This window comes from Drosophila gunungcola, chromosome 3R (genome assembly GCF_025200985.1).
Source record: "Drosophila gunungcola strain Sukarami chromosome 3R, Dgunungcola_SK_2, whole genome shotgun sequence".
NCBI lineage: Eukaryota > Metazoa > Arthropoda > Insecta > Diptera > Drosophilidae > Drosophila > Drosophila gunungcola.
The window spans coordinates 6,360,083-6,383,560 of NC_069139.1; the positions used below are offsets into that span (position 1 = coordinate 6,360,083).

General features: G+C 37.5%; 1 long non-coding RNA gene across 2 annotated transcripts in view; it reads left to right on the forward strand.

Annotated features, from left to right (window-relative positions):
- The window catches only part of LOC128252511 (uncharacterized), a 74,259-nt gene that overhangs the window by 19,826 nt on the left and 30,955 nt on the right, over positions 1-23,478 (forward strand). The gene's annotated exons all lie outside the window — the stretch shown is intronic.

Genomic DNA, 23,478 nt, shown 5'->3' on the forward strand with positions numbered 1-23,478 from the left:
ATAGCCACCACCAGCATAATATAACGGTGTAACGGTTCACCGTTGCGATATACGAGGTGATATGGACACGAAGTGGGTTGTGTGTTGGTGTATTAATGTGGGGTGCTGGTGGTGGTGGTGGTGGTGGTGGTGGCACAGAACTCTCTCTTTTCTAACATAACATCAGTCTGTTATTCCGATATCGTAAATGTTAAGGGTACAAATGCCTCTCCTCACGTAAGTCCCACGACGTAAGCACACTACGTAAGGGTGTGCTCTTACTCGTAAACATATGGCGGGGATACGGGTTTTTGGGCCAGGGATTTGACTATATTAACATTTGCTCGTATTTTCATTTTATTGACCAAGCGACTTATGAGTCTATCCATTAACTTTTTCGCCAACAACACAATTATAATTCGGTTTTAATTGGGTATTAGAAATTTCATTAAACATTTTAATATTCGGGGTTTTATTATTTTCATGCTTAGTTAAGATTGCTAAGCTGAAGTATTTAACATTGTCGATGGTATTGCTGTAAATGGATTCCAAAAATATTTGTAGGACGCATTTTTTAATTATAAATTTGTTCTAAATGTAATTTAAAAATAATAAATATGATTTACCTTTTTAAGTGATTTTAAGAATAACCAATAAAAAAAAAAGCCAACAAAATTAAAGACATTTAAAATGTAGTTCCAATGAGCTCTTCACTTGTAACTCAAGTGATCGTGTAAAAATTATTAATATTTATCGTCAAGTTTCTCTGATCAATCAAAGTTCTTAAGAAATATCCCCTGTGTGGGAGTTATTTGATAAAGCCCCTCACATAAGAAAACTTTTGATCGTTTTTCTTCTGGGGAATTTTGCGGTACAAGATGAAGGGAACTTTTTTCCAGGGAATCCCTTAACCCTTTCCTGGCCATATCGTTGCGTTAACGGACGAACTCATTTGCACTTGCGATTGCAAAATTTTCTCTGCTGTGATTTCTGAGTAATAAGTACCGAATTCATTCCGCGATTGCCACACATTAATAAAATCGTTTGCTGATAGGCGATTTCTTGAGAATGTCCATTAATGGACACGTCTACAAAATGACGGAGGAGCAGAAATCTACAAAGAAACGAAAAATTTCTTTTATGGAGCTGAGAATGTGAATGGTTTAATTCGTTGGATACATCAACAAGTTTCGGGATGAGTACAAATAACATTCTATTAAATTTATATTTCAAACAACTCCATTATAAAAAGAATTTAAAATATAAATATATATTTTTAGTAACGCATGAAATATTGCGTATATGATTTATTACAATTTCAATGTGTACTTCATATAAAGATATTTTCCGATCATTTTGTCAATTTCTATAAGATTTTTCTTATTTATTTGTGGATCAACTAACTTTATTTAATAATTCTAATTATCGAATCTTTCCTTGGTGCAGTCAAAAGTAACGTCAAAAAAAGACAAACTCACAGATACAAAAAACACAAATATTGTCCAAAAATCTACTCACACAGATGAATGCTCTTTAAAAAAAAGCAAAAACAAAAAGCAGACTCAACAACATAATAAACAATTTGTACATTAATTTTTAATGCGGTTAACATGTGTCCCCCCTCTCCCTCGCACACCCACACACTTAGGTGGCTACGTGTGTATAAGTGTAAAATAGGTGGAGCTTCATAATTTGCTCACTTGAAATGAACGCTCGTGAGAAAGAGAGCGAAAGCAATGAGTGTGAACGAGAGAGGGATAGCGAGGGAGAGGCCGTTTTTTTGTTGTTTTGTTTCATTCATTTTGTATGTTAATTAGTTGCCGTCCATCGTGTGTGTGTGTGTGTAAGTGTGGGTGTCTGCCTTGGCGTGTATTGTGTATCTGTGTGAGGTGTCGTGGGTGTTAAATGAAAAGCGAGCAAGGTGCGCACATTGGTCGTCATTCGGTTGCACCTGTTGCGCTCACTCGATTGGCGGAAAAGCCCCTGGGAAATGTGGGAAATTTGGGACACGGAAACGCGAGGTGTAAAAATTAGAGGGTGGTGTAGGTTAAAATAGTGGGGTTAAGCAGATATAGTTCAAGAAAATTATTAAAAAAATCTTATGCATCACATTCCTTAAATCAGATACTGTAACCAAAACTGATTTTATTAGCCTGTATTGACTGTATGCAAAACATTTTTTGGAATTTTGCATTCCAAGATTTTTGTTTTCATTTCTTAATCTTTATGAGCAAAAGAATAAACATTTGTCTTTTCTTTAGGATTAAATTTAAGATCTAAAGTAAATTTTAACACATTAAGCTTTAATATTTTCAAACTAAAAACTTTTACTTATTTTGAATTTTAAAAATTAAATATAAATAAGAAATGCAAACTTTTGAATGCATATGTTAACGAACAAGTATTGAACAAGGAGAAGTTGGTTTAATGGTCTGCCATTTATACAATTCTATATCTGCCTTTTATTATTATCTTAAGCATCTGAAAATCTAAGGGCCTACATAACATCCTGGCTCTAGCCATTTTTGTAGATCTTAATCCGCCTTCATGCTTCCTCAAAACGAAATCGTTCTTTTCGACTGCAAATTCCCAGCACTTCCTTTTCCCCCAGGAGTTGCCCTCATTAGACACGTAATTGACACATATCCGAATCGAAATATATATATATCCGAATTCAATGGTACCACGAGTACCTTCAATTACCGCGTCCCGCATTCGCGCACAAGGATTTCTTCCCAGGCTCTCACAGGCAACACCCACTGTAAGTTCTTTATTTAAATTGGATTTGTCGATCATTTTCCGATTCCTTCTCCTCACTTTTATTTCTACGACTCACAATTCCCAATTCTCACCCACCGCTGCTGGTACCCACATAAAACAAAGTTAACTAAGTACTTTTGGTGGTTCCGCTTTGCCGTCATCGATTGGAGAAATCAATTAATTTCACTTTACAATTGGCGGATAGACGAAAAGTGTGGAAAGGACCCTGGGAAAATCAATCCTTTTGGAGGGGTGGCTGTAAATCTAAGATCCTAGAGGAGCTCTCCAGATGGGTCATCGTTTTCTCACACTCATTCGTATTGCATTGCATGCATGTTTCTCGTTTTTCCACAATTTTTAATTAGCAGTAAACTTTGCGCGGCCCGAAAAACAAAAGAGAAACGAACCCGAAACCAATTCGATTCGAAAACCGAACCGAATAGTAATGACGGCATAAACACATTTCAGAGTGGTGGTTCGGTGGTGCTATATTGTACAGAATGTGGTGGTGGTGCAGAGTGATGCACATTTTGGGGTCGCCACAACATCGGACTCTCAGAATCGAAATCTCAAGTGTTCTCTGTTCTGCGGCCGCCGCTGCCTCATTTCGTTTAACACTTTATGTGACATTTAAGTGCGGGGAAATGTCAAATTTCCTCCTCGTCTCCAAAATGCATGTACAGCAGTCTAAGCCCCATTTTCCCCTTCTAAGTATCGAAAGGGTATAACTCGTTTGGGGCGGCGATTTTAGTCAAGTGCCTGGCTTTGTGTGGGAAGATTTTCCCCCCCCAAGAAAAGTGTTCCTCTAAGGCGTAAAGTGCGATTCCTGGTTTGATTTTCATGGAAAGCAACGTAAACTGATGGGTTGTTACTCAAGAAATTATTGAAACATATTTTACAGAGAGACCAACAGTTACTCTTAATAGAGGCAATTAATTAGCTTACTTGAAAAAATAATATTTTGTATCATTGTGGTGAAAAATGTACAAAAATATGTTCACAACTTAAGTTAATTTTTTTTTTTTTATTGTACAATTTTGTTTATATCTCTAAAAGGATTATTTAAGGTGTGCGGCTTATTAAAGAAATATCAGGATTATAATATACTTAAAATCTGTAAGCAATTCACATGAAACAAGTTTTTATCCTTTTTTATATTTCATCAATAAAAACATTTGTTTGTTTTCTCATGTTATTCAATTATTCATTGATTTTTTCTATCAATAAAAGAAACATTGATTGATTCAAATTAGCGGACTTCTTTCTTGTTTTCTTTCTCCACAAAATCCTTTTCGGTACATCCTTAAAGTGTGCCAACAACAACTGTTATCCCTTGACAACCCTAACATCATCATCATCATCATCATCATCGTCGTCATCATTTTATACATTGTCAGACCGATCATCGTTATCTGTTTTCATAACTGTCAATTGTTGACTCTTGTTTCGAACTGCATTTGAATGTCTGGGCACAGGCCTCAAACTCAAACTCACACCCATTTTGCCCATTTTCATTCACGAAAAACAGCTGGAAAAGGTCCTTGTGGAAGAGAGATGGAGATACATTGGGAAAATTTTGGGCACGTGTGCGTTGTATGGCATTGATTTTGTGGTTTGGCTTTTGTAGTCCTAAGCAGCCTAACGGTTTACCTGAAAACTGTCGAGGAAAATGTTATAAAATAAGGGCTTGAAAATGTTGGAGGAGTGAGTGCCAGAATGAGAGCTAGCTAGCCCGCATAGTTTTGGAAAACTTTACCGTTTCTCCACTCCAGTTCTGGTAATTTAATATTTTCTATCCAGTGTTTATTTTACGCAAAAACTGTTTGCTTTGCGTTCGAGGGAAATTAACGAAAATTGAAACAGATACTAGGGCACACGTCACACAACTCACGCTCAGCTGAGCAAATACTTGAGTCGATTTCGAAAAGGTTGAGCATATACATATACTTTTGACGAGAGCAGTCCTTCACCAGGATGTAACATTAGCTGCTAAAAGGTTAAACACACTCTTTGGCCAGGAATTCTCGAAAAGCTAATAAAAAATGCAGAAATGAAATTGCTGCCTCCGTTATTGTAACAATATTTAAAGTATAAAAATAATAATAAATCCCATTTGGCCGCCGGCAGCCCGTTCAATGAAAACAATAACAAACAGCCAAAGGATCAGGACACGCTCACCAACCGAAGTTTACCTTGATGCGGCCGCATCAGCGGACAAAGTGAACAAACAAATAAGCAAATGAACGCTCGCCGAAAAAGCACAATAATAAAAATACGAAAAAAATAATGCACGGGCAGAGGGAAAACGAGAGGAAAACGAGATTGCGGCACGCGTCTGGCGACCTACCACAGGACAAAAGAAAAATACAGGACTCGCGAGCAGAGCAATCGAGCAGTAAAATCAAAGCAAATTCAGATTCAAAACAGTGGGTCGAAATGGCAACAATTGCATTGCAAAATAAAAAGGGTTTTTTGTTAGTTAAGACATAAAAAAACTGTTTAATATTGTTTATAAAAATTTCAGTTTTGGATTAATAAACTTTAAAATCAGAATATTAACCATGGAGAAAACTTTAAGATTGAATGAAGTTTTCTAAAAACCTTGAATATAATATTATAATAATTTAGTGGATCATAAGTTTTTTTGCTATTTCCTTAAGGGCTCACTTGCAGTTCATGTTTTTGTTTTGCAAATTCTACAAAACTACATTTTTAAATCGGATGAAAATCAATTTAAGAAATTAAATTTAAAAATGTTTATTTTTTATTTCGAAAATATATGTTTGGTGGTTTTATTAATAGTTTCGGCTAGGAATGGTGCCTTAATAATAAATGCATTTATATTACGTTTTAAAGAAGAATCATAGTTAATTTCAGTTTATATTTTTTTTAGTTCGTAAATTAATTCCCTGAATGCATTTTCTAATTAAACTCAAACCACAGTGGCTTTTGAGCAACCAGCAAACGGGCGAAAAAACAAGTTTCAGTCACCTTTTTTCTGTGATTGGTGGTGGATTCTTTGGTTGGCAGTCAGACAGAAGACAAAAGTCAGTCACATGTGCACATGGAACGCAGGACACAGGACACAATGTGCTGAGAACTGAGGGATGAGGAGTGACTAGGGCTTCCACCTTTCGGCTGCTGTTGTTCTTTCACCTCAATTGCAGCAGTAAAATCGGCCGGGGCACAGGAACTGGAATCGAGATCGCATTGTTGACATCACATCGCGAAAGGGACGAAAATCAGCGAGCGAATCCTGTGGGGTAGTTTTCCCCCAAGGATCAGCCCTCATTTGGCCATTTGGCCTGCAGCGTGCGACGGCAGCTACCTCAGTTTGTTGTAAGTAATCGCCGTCATCATCATCATCAGTATCAGCCTCATCGATGGGTGGAAGTGCGGGCGTCAAGGACAACTGGCGACAACATGTGCGTCATCGCAGTGGCAGCCGCCACGTTTACTCATTAGGTTTGGCCCAAAACCGATTTTCTATTTTTTTCCCCGAAATTATTTTTTGCGAAATTGCGCAGGAGTTTCGCCGTGGGTGCTGTCGTCATCACGTGGCGTGGGAAGCGTAGTCTTCTAGCCACTGAATCCGTCCATCCGAGGGTAGCTTTTTCACCTTTTTACGCTGTAAATATTTCACTGAACGTGGGGCTTCATTTGTGCACCTTTATCGCTGCTGGGCCATGTGTGCGTGCCGAGATTTAATGATTAACGCTGGAGCAACTGCAAAGCTGTCCACTTAAGGGCTGCAAAAATGAAAACAAAGGATAAATAGAGAGGAAAATGAGCAAAAAGGCTGGCGTAGGAACGATTTGCCAATACCCTGGTGTTTTTAAGCAGTAACCACATAAACTCAGTCGCTTTACAATGTTTCAACTTTAGACAACATATTTTTAGAAGTTAGTTCTAAAAGATAACAAATCTTATAAAGACAGAATTTTAAAAAAATTAATTATAACAATGTTGGTTATAAAAACATTCAAAAATGTCATGAGAGAAACATAGTTCCTAATCAGTTGGATTTTATTTTTTTATTTAAATATATAAACCTAAATATATATAAACTATAACATAATTTAACCAATGGGAACCAGGGTCATAAAGAAAGAACTCAAAGAAATTATATTTTTGTTTGTTTTTTATTTTATTTCTAATCGGTTCCCCAGAGAATTTGATTGACGCACAACCTCTTAAAGTCAAAACACTAAGAAATGTGTGAGATTTTAATTGGAATGGTATTGTACATAGGTAATCGGGGCACTCAAAAATAAATAATCCCCTTTGGGAAATGGAAGTTCTTGATAAAAAGCAGACTGTCTAAGAAAAGATTAGGAATAGTTTTCAGATGGAAAACAATATGTAAGAGGTAGAGATAAATATTTTTATAATTTTTGTGTTTCTTTTACGATATAAGATCGAAGCTAAACGTTTAATGCTGCAGTTTACTTAAAAACTAACAGTATTTTTTTTGAGTGCCAATGAACAAATAAACCAGTTTAATATAAAACGCTGTTTATTTTCCGCCATCGTTTCAGTTGATCCTTTATTGAGTGCTGGCCAGGGTATAAAAGCAATAAAAATAATTTTCATATGCACTCCTGTCTGTCTGATATAAAAGGTAAATAAATATGCCGCGTCTGCTGGACGCTCTCTATCTCTGTTTATCTGTAAGGGAAGGGGAAAGGGGACTCCTGAGGGGGAGCGGACTGGCGGTTTGGGGGGAAGGTAAGCCCTTGCAGCTGAGACAACGCACGTTGGCAGCGGATGTTGGCCAAAGTGCCGGAAGTGCGGAAGCTGCCGCAAAGTATGCAATAAAACACAATGCACCTTTAAAAATATTTGTGCTGCAGGTTTTAAATTTTGTATATCTACAGAAATATCTTATAGATAGTTCCCTTAGTTTAATTTTAATATAATTTATTTCTTTTTCACGAGGTACTATTTTTTTAAGATATTAAACTGTGGTTGGTCAATACAATAAAACTCAAATTACTTTTCAAAGATTTATATATAATCAAAAAATATTTTAAGTAGTTAGCTGAAAAAAAATTGGAGTCTAAGACTAAATTTTATGTATACTTTTGATGTGTTGTTCTTTTTTATATGTATTTATTTTATTTATGTTATTGATCATTTTTGAGAAAAACTTTATATATACAAATATTTTTGTTGAATAAAATTCCAAATGTAGTCTTTATAAAAAAGACTATTTATGTTCCAAAAGCCTAGCTTTATTTAACCAAATTGTAATATTTTTAAAGCTAATAAAAGAGGGTGACAAGAACTTGTAAATCTAAAATCTAAGCCCCTTTTTGTATATTTTTTTAAAGTGTGGAAATACTCAGCAGGGCTACCTTGGTGGGGGTAGTAAACCTGGCCTGATGACTAGTTTGCCATTCAAGATTGCCCCGCATTTGGACAGCTTTCCGTAGCTGCGTACTCCGGTTCCTTTCGCCCGTATGTCAGCATTTTGCAATGCGCTAATCTGTCACGCTCGGTGTTCCCCCTCCCGCGTCCCCCTCTGCGCACCCCTCTGTTTTGGTTCCACCTTCGAATTTGGGATTTACCTGGCGGCACCACCACCTCACCCCATTCCACCCAAATCGCTCATCAACCCTCTTCATTTACGGTTTAGCATAATGAAAAGTTGCCAATGATGAAGGGAGGGAGAATGGGAAGCGAATGCAATTTGGGGTTGCAAAGCGATATAGCGACACGGGGGTTTTCAGAGCGACACCTTTGCCAGGGGAGGATCTGAAATGGGATATAGAAGGGATATATAGCGGACGCATGCCCGACGCATGCAGCACGACCAGCATTAATCCTTCTGTTGCCCTCGCATTTTTTGCAATTGTTCAATTGTTCATGGATCCCCTGGATCCCTGGATTCAATGTGAGGGTAGTCTCGGATTCCCAAACCCCTGCATTAGAGCGTATTTGTTGCCATATCGCGATTGTGATGAATTCTGAGTCCTTGTTTTGCCTCGGAATTATGAAATAAACATCGGCCAAGGTGTGGATTCTGCACACGAGTGGAAAGTCAAGTGGCTAGGCTTAGGAAATGGAAAAGAAAACAAGCCAAAGCTTGGAATACTTTGGTAATATGCCAGTAGAATTTTGGCTTAGGAAAAACTAAAATTTTCTGAAAATGTAAAATATATATAGTAAATGGAAATATATGCGTTTTAAAAAGTATAGAATATCTTAATTAAATATTTACAATAGTATTTAATTTATATTTAGAGCCCAATAAGACTTAGATATGGATATATAAAAATTTACTTTCATCCTTATATTTTCAGAATTCCTATATTTCGTATAGTTTTACTAAACGGTGGTCTATTAAATATAAACAATTTTAGTAAGACAAATGATAACCATTCCTCCCAAAACAGAAAAGAAAACAAATCCATATAGGTAGAATACCCAATGAAAGGGCATACAAATCAGTTCCCAATTCAATGATACAATTGTATCTCGAGTGAGTTTTTGATGCGTTTTTGCTCCCGCATCTTTCCCGCTTTATTATTCCTCCTTCCAGTTTCTGTGGCAGATTCAATCCTTTGACTTTGTTTTTGTTCTGCTGGCTTCTCAAATGCTGCCTGACAGATGGCATGTCCTGCAGCCGCCTCCTGTGGATGAATCCTTGAGTTTTGGGGATGGGAAAGTGGCTGTGGATATGGATACGCATCGACTGCATCCTTGTTGTTGCTGTGGCACACGTTACAGTTTTTGCAGATTTTTCACCTATTTTTTTTTTTGTGGGGTCAGTGGGCGTGGCTGGCTGTCAGTTGAACGGGTGGGCGGGTGTACGGCCAGCAGATTGGTTTCGTCTGCACTTTTTTAGAGAGCAGGTCCCATCGCCCCATGTTCGTTGGTATGTCTGTGGTTGTGCTCAACATTTATGGCCAAGTTTTTTGTTGCAAAAACCAGGAAATGGCTCATTGCACTTTGGCTACACTGAAAAGGCATTTAAGGCGCATTTCCTTCGGGAAGTTTTTTCCTTTCAATCGTTGGGGGAAGGAGAAACTGCTTCTTCAGTGGCTTGGCATAACTCAATTGGATTTTTTTCCGAATTTTTTTGCATCACTTTTTTTTTTTACCTAGCCAAGGGTTGGCTAGAGGTAAACCGATTGTCGAAATCCCGGGCCATACACAACCCCTAGCCACTCGAATCCGCTAATGACACTCAACCTGGCAGCGCATGATAATGCAAAATTGAAAAAAAAGAACTCGTTTAATGGTGGTGGCTAAGGGCAAACCGTTGAAAAATGCAAAAAGAAAAAAAAAAAACGTTTGCCACAAAAGGGAAAATTTAAATTAGATTAATTGATTGAAATGCGAACAGTCTGGGGTGATTGTCACAGTTGTTGCATAGTCCGCCCGTGTTTTCCGACTTGTTTTTACGCCTCCGTCGCTGCACGACGTAATGGTCTTAGTCCCGGACTCAGATCCATGTAGCCGGAGGTGTAAATAATACGGATTTTGTTAAACCAAGCGAAAGTCATCATCTGCCAGTTTTCAGCTCGCTTCGCTTTTCTGTTTTTGTCTGGACTGGTTTATTTACAGTGGCTCAATCAGAGTGGTATTGAAATGTGTTCTATATTGGATTAGCCTGCACGGGAGAGTAATTCAATAAAAACTATTGGAATGTAATAAGGAGTGTGGAAGTGAAATAACATAATTGCTTAAAACATAACATTTGTCTTAAAATGCCCTTCTGATTTTTGAAAATATATTTTATTTAATTTTAATAAAAAAATTTTCGAAGAAAAGTCGGTTAAAAAGTTTTTTTTTTAGTTATAGTTTTTTATTTTGTGCGTGTTAATATAGTTGTAAGTTGTAAATTAAAGTTTTATTTATGTAACCTATTTATTCTAGTAACACTTAAATTACTGTTTGTCTTTGTCGTATTTTCAATATTTCTTTAAATGCACAACAAATGTAAATTAACATTTTTTAGTGGACCTAAAAATATTTGAGATTTTAATAAATTGAATTAAATTTCTTTATTATTAAGATCTATTAAATGTTTGAGATACACTTAAGTTCATTGCTCAGTTCACCGTTAAAATAATTTTACTAGCCTTGTGATTTATCGTTTTGCTTGATTTTTCCATTTCGCTTGGGCCTAATAAAGTGCTCAACGTCAATAAGCCGCCACATGTTGGTTTTATTTCCACTGGGGGGCTTTGGGAATTCTTTTGCTTCATTTTCTGCAACTTTCTCTGGCGGCAGTTCATAAAAATGACGCGTCAAAATTAATAAAATAAAACGAAAGCGAGAAACTTCATTTTTTTAAAGGCGAAAACACGCGTGTGCGTGCTTTTTGAAGCCTCTGGAGCGGACTTTTCTGAACGCTGTACGTATCTGTCGGATGCATTTTTGGGGGGCTGCTATGACACATGTGAAGCGGCGTTGGCTGCAACATTTTCCTCTTCACTTTTTTATCCGTGCTGCCGCTACGAAAGTTATTAATTTTAATTGACTGTTGTGTAATGTGTAGCTGTCGCTCCTCCAACGGCGGCGCATTCCGCTCGACACTTCGCCATTCGACAGCGGCCACTTCACATGCGCTTCTGTTCTCAGTTCTCTGGTCTCCGTTCCGCCGGGGAGAAGTCAATGTCCTGGCAAAGCTGCACTTCAACCCACTGGATTGGCTTTAATTAAACACTCACACACTGAGAAATTAATTGCTTCACAGCATTGGATTTCACAGAGCTTTGACTTAGTATTATTGTAAATAATATACAGTTCAGAAAACAAATAAAAATATTTTCACTATTTGATAACGTTAAAATAATTTGCGACTTTAAAAAAAAGGTGTATAATATAACCAAATGGTTTAAGTCTTTATTAAGAAATTTACAATTTTGGATTATAAGTTTCATAAAAATGCGATGAGAAACAAAAACATCAAGCTATGTAAATAAACTTTACAATTCAGTAGTTTATTTAAAGAAACTTTTTTTGAAAATAAAATAATCTAAATTAAAAATATTTTAATGGTAGTATATTTTATTCAAATCAATGCATTTTTTTTGAAATAGTTGATCATTGCTAAAACTTACATGCATAAATGACTTTCATTAAAATTTTTTTTTGTAAGTATTGAGTACCTTAAAACTATTTTTTCTAAAAAGGGTCTTCTTTTCATTTCATTTTTCGCATTGTAATTTTATTAATTTTGTTTTGCAGTGCAGAAGCGTGAAGAAACGCTTGACACTTTGGGCATGTCGTCATTTGCCGTCTAAAAATAGCCGGCAGACGTTGGCAATTGCATTAATATTTTGTAACCGTTGTAATTAGGAGAGGAGTGGGTGGTTAAGGGGGAAGAGGGTGGAAGAGTTGGGTTTGAGGGGGCCGCATAGAAACAGCGGTGGTGTGGAGCTCCCCTTTCGGCTGCTAATTGAGGTATGCGACAACCACTTGTCACTTTTCGCATATAATGTTAATTGTTTAACTTGAAATAGGCGCCAGTCGATTGGTTAGAAAAACTTAATGCATTTGCTGGCGCCTAAACAAATTTTTACACACTGCTCTTGCTGGAATAGAAATGAAAAAGCAGCTTACGAGTGACATTATCAACGGATCTTTGATGAAGACAAATGATCGCGGCCGTTGCATTTGGTGCATCTTGTCTAATTAACGAGAAATACCAAAGCCACAAAACTTGGACTTTGGCCATCCAGATGAACGGGAAGTGCAAATGGTGAGGAGACTGGGTCACTGAGACTGAGTCTCAGTTGTTCTGAATGATCGATGCAGTTCACCGAGAAAGTTGAGATTGCTTAATTGCAGATACCGAGCGTTTTCCCACACTTTTTAAATGCACAAATGGTTTCGATTTGGAATGTACTGGAGTAGAAAGAAATCTACACTATAAGCAAAACGAATAAATTAATGTTTTTAACAATACTGGAAATAAATTAATAAAAGATGTCAACTGTTTATAAAATAAATTGTTAATGGAAATCAATAAAAGATGTAAACTGTTTATAAAATATATGACATTGCTTATAAAGCGTCTCAGACATTTTTAATGACTGGTATTAAACAAAATCCTGCGTTATAAAAACTATTCTTTTTCCAGGAACTATAATCATCAAATTTTTCGCCAATCGTGTTAAATGCCTTCATTGGGCTTTAAAGACCTTTAGCTATTCATGCGGTGGCCGGAAAATGTGTGAATTCATAACTCAGGAGCGAAAAGGAGTGGGAGTTAGGGTTTTAACGCCCATATTCAGCCTTGTCAGTTGGAAGCGCCGGTGCGCCTGGTAAAATTGGCACGAGATGCAGGACAAAGGAGAGGTTTAGAGGGTTTTGGACCGAACCGAACAGATCGCACTGCAGGCGGGCCCTGGCACAAACAAAGTGTGAAATTTGTACCTAAAATAAAATTGCGGCAAAAGGATGCCGAGAGGATAGCGCTATCACATACGAGGGCAATGTCTGCATTTGATTTTGCTTTTGCCTTGCGAGAGGTCGAAGTCGAAAATTCAGCCTCGGTTTTCAGCTCCATGCGGATTCACACCTCACGGGGAGAATTCTCCTCGGTGAGGAGATGGAGGGATTTCGAGCGGTGGAGGGAGGTAGATTTTTCACATGCCGTGGCAAACATTTGGCCAACACATGGCCATCGCCATACCGACGTACAGAAATGTATCCGTGAGTCGGGCTTGGGCTGCGTATCCGTGAGATATTCAGATACAGTTTGTGTGTACCTACGCCTTCTGGTCACTGCTGCCGATCCTTCTCCCCCTGCCCCGCATATGAATCCTCCTGCTATCCTTTGTGTAAACAAATCAAATGTTCTGCGTGTTTGCTGTTTTGTCTCGCGCTAAACGATGAAGAGAAACAAGGGCACACTTGGGGAAATTTTGGTATCTACTGAAGATGAGATCATTTCCTATAAATAAAATTGTAATTGAAAAAGACGTATTTTGAATTATCTTAATTTGTATGAGTTGTTTTTTTTTACCATTGTCTAATAGGTTCTTTAAAAGTTTTGTAATACTTATTTATATTCAAATAAATATTTCAAGTTTAGCTTTTAAATTTTCTTTTTAAATATTTGACAATTGATTTTATTTTAGTTGTGAATTATGAGAATAATACTAGTTTTTATGGTTTTGAAAACCTGCTGAACTCATTGTGTTAATTAACAAATACTAATTCTCCAGATATTCGGCCAAACAATTCGAAACTAAACGTGGCTTGCTTTAAGAAGTATTTTTATGATTGGCTTTGTGTTCTTAGACTTTAAAGATTATGTTGCTGTTTTTTTAGTGCATCGACTGCGCAAAAACAAGCACAGAGTTGGAATTGACCCGGCAAATGTCTTTGTCAACAAGCGTCAACAGCCCCGAACTGAAGTGAACCAAGTGCAGCCAAGTTAAGCCAAGCCAGGCAAATTGCCTTTAAACTGGCAAAGAGCGGGGCAATATATGTGCTTAGAGCGGGGGAGCAGCGAATGTGGCGAAAAGTTTTCGCAAATCAGCTGAAATTATGAACTTCCTTGCCATTGCCCGGGCGGAAGTTCATTTTAGTCCGCAATAAAAGTTTGCATCTCCTCAATGCTCCATTCGTTCTCGAACTCCGACTCCGACTGCGATTCCCAGTTTTTAGTTTCCAGCTTCGAGATGCCAGCTTCAGTTTCTATTCATGTTCATGTGCAAAAGTTTTGCGCTTATATAAGAGCATCAAATTTGCATCATTCACTTAAAACAAACACGCCGCACAAAGGATTCTGGGCGCTGCACAGAAACACAAACAAGCAAACAAACAAATATTAAATGCAAATATAAATGCAAAGGAGGGCCAAACGAATTGGGATCAGTTGAGTGAGCTCGATATCGGGCATTTATTGGGGCTTGTGTGGATGGGGCACAACCTGAGTGGGTGGGTAAGGTTATTCCAAAGCCATATATCTGAGTAATCAAAGCAAACTTTAAGGGCAAACATTTGGCGGAAAAAGAAACATCGGCAGCGCGCATACATATTAATAAAGTTGGTCTTGGGCAAATTGCCTTTAAGGTCCTTGAAGAACAAACTGCTGCTTCTCGCATAAAATGCAACGTTTTTCTAGTTTTCGATTTGAAAGACAAACTTTTGCAGTTAAACCAACAAATGCCAGGGCAAGTACACAACCAAACCAGATTCACATGCAGATTCAGATACAGATGGAGCTACAGCTTCAGATACGAGTGAGTGGAAGCACCTCCAAGAAAGGAGCCGCCCAAGAAGGGAAGCCCAAGAAGCATCACACATGCATGCAAATTGCTCTCGAGGATTGGAGAACATTTTAGGAATTTATAGTTTTCTCTTATTTACCGACAGGAAGTGCAATTCACAAATCGTTAGCTCAACCTCAGGCGAACGACTCGAGAAATCGAGGACGAAAGCCTTAACCCATTAAATACGCCATAAAATATTGCACATTTTTACTAACAGTAAATTCGACTTCTATACAAATAAACTTTTAAAATTGTGTTAACTTGTAGGTAAAAAATATCTCTAATAAAATAGGTCTAATTGTTTAAACATAAATTGTTTGAAAATTGTTGATATCGGTTGTGCGTCCAGTACTTTTTTGGACAATTTTTATGGTGTTGAAAATTTTAATTTCTGCTGAAATGCTACCTAAACCTACATATGTAAAACCCATTAAGATATCCTTTTCAAATTCTTCTAAAGGTTTGTGGCATAACCTCCAAATAATCTGCATTTGATTTAACAAAAACTAAATTTTACATAATTTTACCAATTGGATTCAGAATTAAAATCTTACCCTGAATTTCAATAATCCATTTCTGCTAACATTGTATATATACCATTGTTGCATGTTCTAGAGTCCCTGCTCAATGGGTTTAATGGGTTAAAAAGACTCCCAAGAACTCCCGTATCATACCAACTGCCAGAAGAAGTGTAAGGTGTCCCATCCGAAAAAGAAACTTATAATCAACAGCTTTGGCGGCTCAGCAACTGCCAAAGGCACAAAACTATCTCGAATATGTGTGGGAGCGTCTAAGTATTTCAAAATAACATAAGTATCTTATGGGATCCCCGCACTCTCCTGCCAGAAACTTTTCTATCCCAAGTCCTCTCCTGCAGCAATTCCCCAAATGCGGCCCGTGTGTGCATTTAAGCCACTTTTACTGAAACTTCACATTAATTTCAATTTGCTGCCAGTAAAAGTTTTTCATGCACGTCCGCAAATTGCTTTTTTGGAGGGGACCTGAGGGGGAAGGTAAGCCATATAGGAACTTCAACACTTTGCGGTTAAGACTTGGCTTTCGATAGGTGATAGCCCGACAAGGACGCGACCAGTAAAAGGCAAATAATAAAAGTCAAAGTTGCTGACGTTAAGATATGTGGGAATTTCTGTTTTTGGGTACTGCATTAAGTAAATAATGGAATTTATTTCTGTGAATATTGGAAACCACTCTTAGCACTCTTTGAAAATAATTTGTATTTAATAAATTATAAGGGTTTTTCTACTGAATTAAAATACATAAGTTAAATCTAGATGTAAATGGATTAGATATTAAATCTTCAAAATTACACTCTTACATTTAGAAGCTCATAAGACATTAGCTTACTAAAGAAACTTTGTATTTGACTGCATTTTATTTGGCAAGTTTGATTTCATTATGATTTTACTTATTTTTGGGCAGAAAAGACTAAGGCGGAGACTGTACAGGGGAACCTTTGTTTTCGGCCACCCAATATGTGATTCGCGGAAAGCACAAGACAAACACACAGCCCAGAAATGCGAAACGTGCTGAAATCTGCTAGCTCAACACTCAACTCAGACTTTTAAAGGCGGCACCTTGTGATGACGATACCGAGCTGGTGGCAAAGACTCTGATTCAGACTCAGATTTATATTCGGCATCTGGAAGATGGGGAAAGGGAACGATGACGAAACGCCCACATGCGACATTTCTTACGTGACTCGGACAGATGAGATTCAAATTCGGATTCAGATCCAGATATTCAGGTTCAGGGGCTCAGCTGGGGAGATTTTAGCTATGGCCGGCAATGAAATCATGTGGCTGATAAATTTGCGTTTCTATAAATGACAGGGTTCGGTTTTTTGGAGAGGGAATAGGGCAACCCTCATTAGTCTTAATAGTTTAACGACTAACTATGCTTTCGTTCCTTAATGAGCTTGAATTTCGGCCAGTTAAATTTTATAAATTGGTAAAAGGGTCTCAAAATGGTGTAGCTTCTTTAGAGGTTGAGGGTATGACAACACCTTTGAGCCCAAGAAATTTGTATCAGTACAGTCCCAGCTGAAATGGACATCCTTTCATACATTTAAAAAAATCACTAATTTAGGGGAAAAGTGGAAAAATATGTAAAGAATTGGGAAATTAATACATTTAAAGATACAATGATAAAAATAAATCAATAACGGGAAAAATAAGGAAAATATAACATTTATTATTAATAAAATGAATAAATGTAAGTAAGCACTTATTTTCTTCCAAACTAAATGATTATTTGTTATTTTTTTAAGTGTATCAAAACACGGCACGCACTTGTCGCTTGTCCTGTCCGTTGTCCGTTCCTTGAGCTCTTAGTTTATAATCTTGTTATTTTGCTGTTGAATGTCCTTTATGTCCTGCGGGATATGTGAAACTTTGTGGCGCGATAAAGAAGCCAGACATTTGCATACGAGGGTTGAAAGTTTCTGACAAGTTTTGTTGCTTCGAGAAGTAATGGAGAGATATGATACCCAATTTTGAGGAGGTAGTAATGGTAAAAATGAAATGAAATGAAAAAAATGAGAGGAATTTCCTGCAACTTCGTCCATATTTATTTGTTCACCCATTTGCCATTCACCTCGGCTGCCTGTCAACCGAATGTGTGTCCTTGTCAGATCTGGTGGCCACATTCCGCATCAAGTTCAAGTGCCAACATCACCTGGTAAGGCCCCAAACCATTGGAAATTCACCGGGGGAACCCCTTTCTCCCCTCCAAAATGTCTCATTCTCGGCATTTCAACGGCCACCCAGAGCGTTTGGCTTTTTGCAACGCAAACAAAACGTCAGTCAGTCCGAAAGACTGGGGCAAAACCGCGAACTGCTGCCTTGCATTTCACATTTCACTGCACGAGGAAAAATAATTGGCAAAATACATATACATAAGTTTTTGTATATATAAAGTTGATTCAAAATCGTATAAAATATCCGAAGCCAATACAATAAAATTTTAACTTATAAAAATGAACAGCAATATTTTAAGGTTAATACAAATTTTATACACACTTTTAGACACCATGTTAAGCTTTAAATTTGAGATTCTTAATGTGTGTTGGATTGTTGACCGAATTTCTTGTTAGTTTTGTCATGTGTAGACACAATAATTCCCTGCTTCCATAGCGTCTCAATGCTGGCAAAAATAGTGCGCCGTGTCCGACGGTGTTTACTTTGGCAGCACTTGAAAACAAAAATCCAAAACCGAATCAGCATATAAATCGGCAGACTAATCCCAAAAGTCGCGACCACCCGCGCTGCCGTCGAGAAATGTTTCGAAATTAATTACAATTAAAAGTTTTTGGGGCTGTTTTCGAGAAAGCGCACGCACCTTGGCCAATAAAATGAAAATTTATGGGTCACACATGAGCGAAGACCCGAGGAAAATGTGTGCCTCCGTTTTCTAGCCTTATTAATTGGCCCCGGCTTATCCAAGGCAGTGGTCGCCTCTCAAAGGCTTTAGGCAAATTTGTCTTGCCTTGGGCCAGCCACAAGTTGAGACAGGAGCACACTGAAACAAAAGGGTTGAAGAATGAAAAAAGTTAAAGTTTTGCTTAATTTCTTCCTAAGATTTCCATTATTTATTTTTTGTACATTGTGTTATGATTCAGGCTCATATGCTTTATTTTTACTAATTATCTTTTTTGTATCATAATCAGTATGTCATTTAAACATTCGATCCCAACCGGACTTTTATTGGAAACAATTGACCGAGGAAAACCGATTTTAAGACATTGATTTTAACCAAACTTTGATTAAACACAAATTTTACTTATAAAATTATTATTATTATTTTTAGGTTCAAAGTCATTTAAAGGTTTATTTTACTATAAATAGTATGTTAAATATTCGAGTTTTAAAATTTTTTAAGCAGGGTTATGAGATGGGTTTCATTTTTCCAGTGCTTAGAGTGTTCCTTTCCTGAAAGGGATGAGGTAAGTGGTTGAGTGGGTTAAGGAGTACTCTTACCTCTGCCTCAGCTCGCCAAGGGATTCAATTTAAGGCTGAGGGTCTGCCACATGTGTGTTGGACTTGATGGCCCAGATAAAACGGCCATTCTTTTGGGTGAGATTGTAACCAATTTCGCCTGCTGCTGTAGGTGAAGTAGTGATAAGGTTGCGAGGAGTGGGGAACACAGGAACTGAGGCCAGGAGCACACATGCTGGGAACCACATAATAATTCTTGAGAACAATGTAAGCGTCAATTGTGCATGGCCAATGTACGTACGACTGCGAGTATGTGTATGTGGGTAGTTTCTTTGGCCCTTTCTCCGCCCCCGAGACAGTTTGCCCACATTTGTGCAGACTCAGATCTCCAGACTTAGACTGAGACTGAGACTCAGACATCAAGGGACACAAAGACGACAACGTCGGCACATGCCACACGTCAAGTCAGGAAATTTAAATTAAAAACCTTTTTTGCATAAAATGTTTTTGTTTGCCTGCAAGCATGATGCATATGTTTCCACTAATTCTGGGGGTTTTAAAAGCAAATGGATAAGCAGACATTGTACAGACAAGACTTGGGCTAAAGTTGGACACTGCTGTCAAGTAAAAAATTATTATGGGGAGTGTCAGATATTAATTGAAAGGGTTTCGACATGATATATGTACTTAAGATTCAGATTGTGAAACTGTATTTTAAGGCAATTGAATATTTTTACAACTATTTATATTTTGAATAATTTGTGAAATTCATTGTATCATTAAATGTAGGGAACAATTGATTTTTGTTTAATAAAAGGTAAATAAGGAAAAAATAAGATTAATATTATTTTTAAATTAAGAACTATCACATGCCTACAAAGAAATAGAAATGATTTTGTTTAAAGTTTAATTTCAACATCTGTGTTAATTAGAATTCAAAAACTCAGCTTTTGAGACAATCTTTTTCGAGTGAATCATTAGTTTATTCTGGTTTATTTCTTATCACTTATATATATATCACCAGTCACCAGATGTCACCAAAAATACATCGAAATCCGATTAGTCAGCACAAGAAGAACATATAGAATATACACAACGTTCAGCATGAGTTAGATCAATTAGACATCAGCAGATAGTGAGCTCACTCGGCTCGTTTCCTTTTAATGCAATTGTCTCCGAGTGTGATAAGTTCATTTTTATCAGCTCGAAGGAAAAAAATAACCAACGCACTCGTAAATTTCAAAGCCAGGGCTTTGTGCCTATAAAAGTAAATCAGTTTGAACTCAAACTGCGCTCCTCTTATTACTTTTCTCTTGTATTTTTCTCTCACATATGCTGCGAGTGGCAATTAATTTGTGTGCTTAATTCGCCTAATTATTCCAGGCAATAAAATTTTCAATGCACTCAGATGATGATGATGATGATGGTGGGTTGGGCCCCCTGCTCATTTGATATCCCTTTGTCCACACCTAAAAGGGAAAATTGTGCCGGGGGGCGAAGGACACGTTTAATTCAATTCGCGAAGGTTCCTTGACTCGACTTCTTTTTATTTATATTTTGTTCCTCCTTGGCTTAGTGGGAATAAAAAGGCGAATAAAAAAACAACAGCGACATTTAAATTCAAATCGCTGAAGACGCTGACAAAGAAGCGGCGCCACACGTCGGATTAATTTTATGTGCCCCAAGGAAAAGCGTCTCCAGGACATCTTTCGCCCTCGCTTTTGCTTCAATTAGAGGAGAATGGAATGGCGGCACCAGGACCAGGACCTCGAGGTCCTTTGCCATTTGCCATTGGCTGGCTGCAATTGTTAAAATCGAATTAAGCCACGGTGTCGCATACTTTTGATCTCCCCGTCAGCCAATGAAATGTTGCACTGCTCGACGAAATGTCCTTACATTGTCCTTGCCGAGTAAATGTAGGTATTTCCACCCGCCACTCCCCCTTCGACTTTCCTCTTTCGTCTATTTCAATTTCAGTTTGCTTGGCGCAAATGAAATTAAACGAAGATTAGTCGTGTGCTCGCTAGATTATTCCAAGAAATAAAAATCCAACAGATATAAGAGAACCCAGCGATTTAGCTGGGCGTTCATTATTTTTTCGTTTTGGTGGCGGCTTTTGCTTGGCGCTTATTTTTATTTGTATTTTCCATTCGCTTTGGCATGCTGCTCGCTGTTTTTTTATGGACCCTTGAGGTGATTTGCTTAAGTTCGCCGCCCCCATTTCAAGGAAAACCTCAGGGGTATAGGGGTTTATTTAAAGGAAAAGGGCAGGGGTTGAGGTTCAGCGGTTGGGGTGTCACATTAGTGGAGCTCAAATCTGGGCAAATCACAAGCTACATTTAACCCGCAAATGATGGCCGGCTTTGGCATCATCTGCAATTTATGAAAGAGTTTCGGGATACCGAAATCTAAAGGCCAAAGAAAACGAAATTAAAAGGAGGCTTAAAGAAATCTTTTGTAAGATTTTAATTACTCAAACCTAATTTGTATTTTTAACGGATATTGTACTAAAAGTTAAATTGCAGCTACTAAATAAATATTTAATAGTTTAAGAGTTAAAAACCTTTTAAACCTTTACTTTTATTGGAAAGTTTTTATAATAATGTTGCAATGAAGCAATTTAAATATTTTTAAACTAGATTTTTTTTGTCCGAGCCTAAACACCTATTTTAAAACCTCTACTTGTGAATAAAAAATAAAAATTAACGTTTTGTATGATATTCTTAGGCGATATTTGAAACTCACCATGAAATACCCCGAAAAAAGTCCCCTCATCCGATTTTTCGTTGACTGCCGCTTGCGTGTTCAATTAAAAAATGGTACCCATTAATTGCAAACCAATTTGCAGTCCGGACACTTCCTTGTTTGGTGTCTCAAGTGTTCTGGACTGGATTTTCTCGATTTTCCTGCTCCTTTGCCACTTTGATGAGCGGAAACAGCGACGACCGTCGATGTTGACATTTTTTGCATATTAATTGAAGACAAGGCCTCATCTTTCAGTCCGATTTTTCCCCCTCCTCTGGCCTGTGCCCTCGTCCACCCTTGGCTTAATTTGCGGTAAGTTCATTAAGTAATAAAACATAAATTTAATTTTTTCTTTCGTTGGTCTTCAGCACCCCGTCATCAAGTTCTTGATACTTTTCCCATTTTTTTCTGGTCGCTGTTTTTTGTTGTTTTTTAATGCTTTGCATATTTCTTTAATGAATTAATTCTGTTTTGGTTTCGGTTCTGTTGATTCACCGTTCACTGGACTTTGATAAAAAAAGGCACAAAAGTCGCTGGCGATAAAACTGAAGAAATGTGCCAGGGGAAAGGGGGTAGAATATTTTGTATAATTTATGCAAAAAACATTGGGGGTAGCCGGCGGCAGGGGAAACGCGTTTGTCGAGTGTTAATTATGCGCTGGCTGCAAAACTTTTCTATAAATTTTTGGAAATATAAATTTGAGAGCGCAGAAAACATGTTTTGCATATGAAAACGGAGATATGGAAAATTGAGGAAAAATAAGGAAAATGTTGCCGTTATCCTCAGCGGCTAATTGCGTTCTCCTGGGGTTTCCTCTATAAAGTGGGAAAAGCGCCTGCATCAAATTGCAATTTCTGCATTGTGTGCTGAAAAACACTGGGAAAAGAGCTTTGATTTATTTAATGAGTTATTTATTTTTAAATTTGATTTATTTTAATATATAAAGTTGCGATAAGGCTAAAAATATTAAGAATACAAATTAAAATTCCTTTTATAAAAATAATTAGTAGTTGTTATTTTAGATTTATCATATTGTGCTGTAAACTATACAAGTTTAAAGCAGTTATTGTTATTCATAATTCACTATTTTCATTTCGGTAACAAAATATTCTTTAACGTGCTTATGTACGCCATTTTCTCACTGTGTACTTGGGGGATGTGGTGGCTTGGGGGTGTCAGGTTGTCAATCGCCCTGCCGGTTGTTTGTTGTCTCTGATTGTTGACATGCATTCCCGCAAATGAGCCGTGCAATTGTCGGGGTGCCTCCTATTGACAGCTCCCAGTTCGATAGTCAAACTGAAAGTATATCTGGGGACCTCTAACTCTAGACCCGCGGGATTCGTCTCGTGTTTCAGACGACGTGTGCTCGACTTGGGCTTCATCTTTTTCTGCATTTTCATCTCCGGCTTCCCTGACTGACAACTGTCGGTTTCCATCTCGGGGTTCCGACACTGAAAAGTGTGACGATTTATTTGGCATATGGCGCGGGGTGTAGGAATCAATTGGTTTTGTCCCCGGGCAGATGCCTTAGATCTGCGACACGGGCATTGACAACCTCAACTGGACATCATTTGTCTTGGATGTTGGGATTTACATTTGCTTTGCTTTCAACTCTTCTGTTAGGTTCAAATTCTCGGCTTGTCAGTAGTATTTAATGAGTTTTTATAATGAACTCTCTTCCTATAATATAACAATTAATTATGGTCCATTTTCCCTGTCCATATCTGCTTGGTGATAACACAATGTTTACTGCCCTGCTGTTGATAATAAATATTTTGAAATTTGTCTTTGTATAATTTATA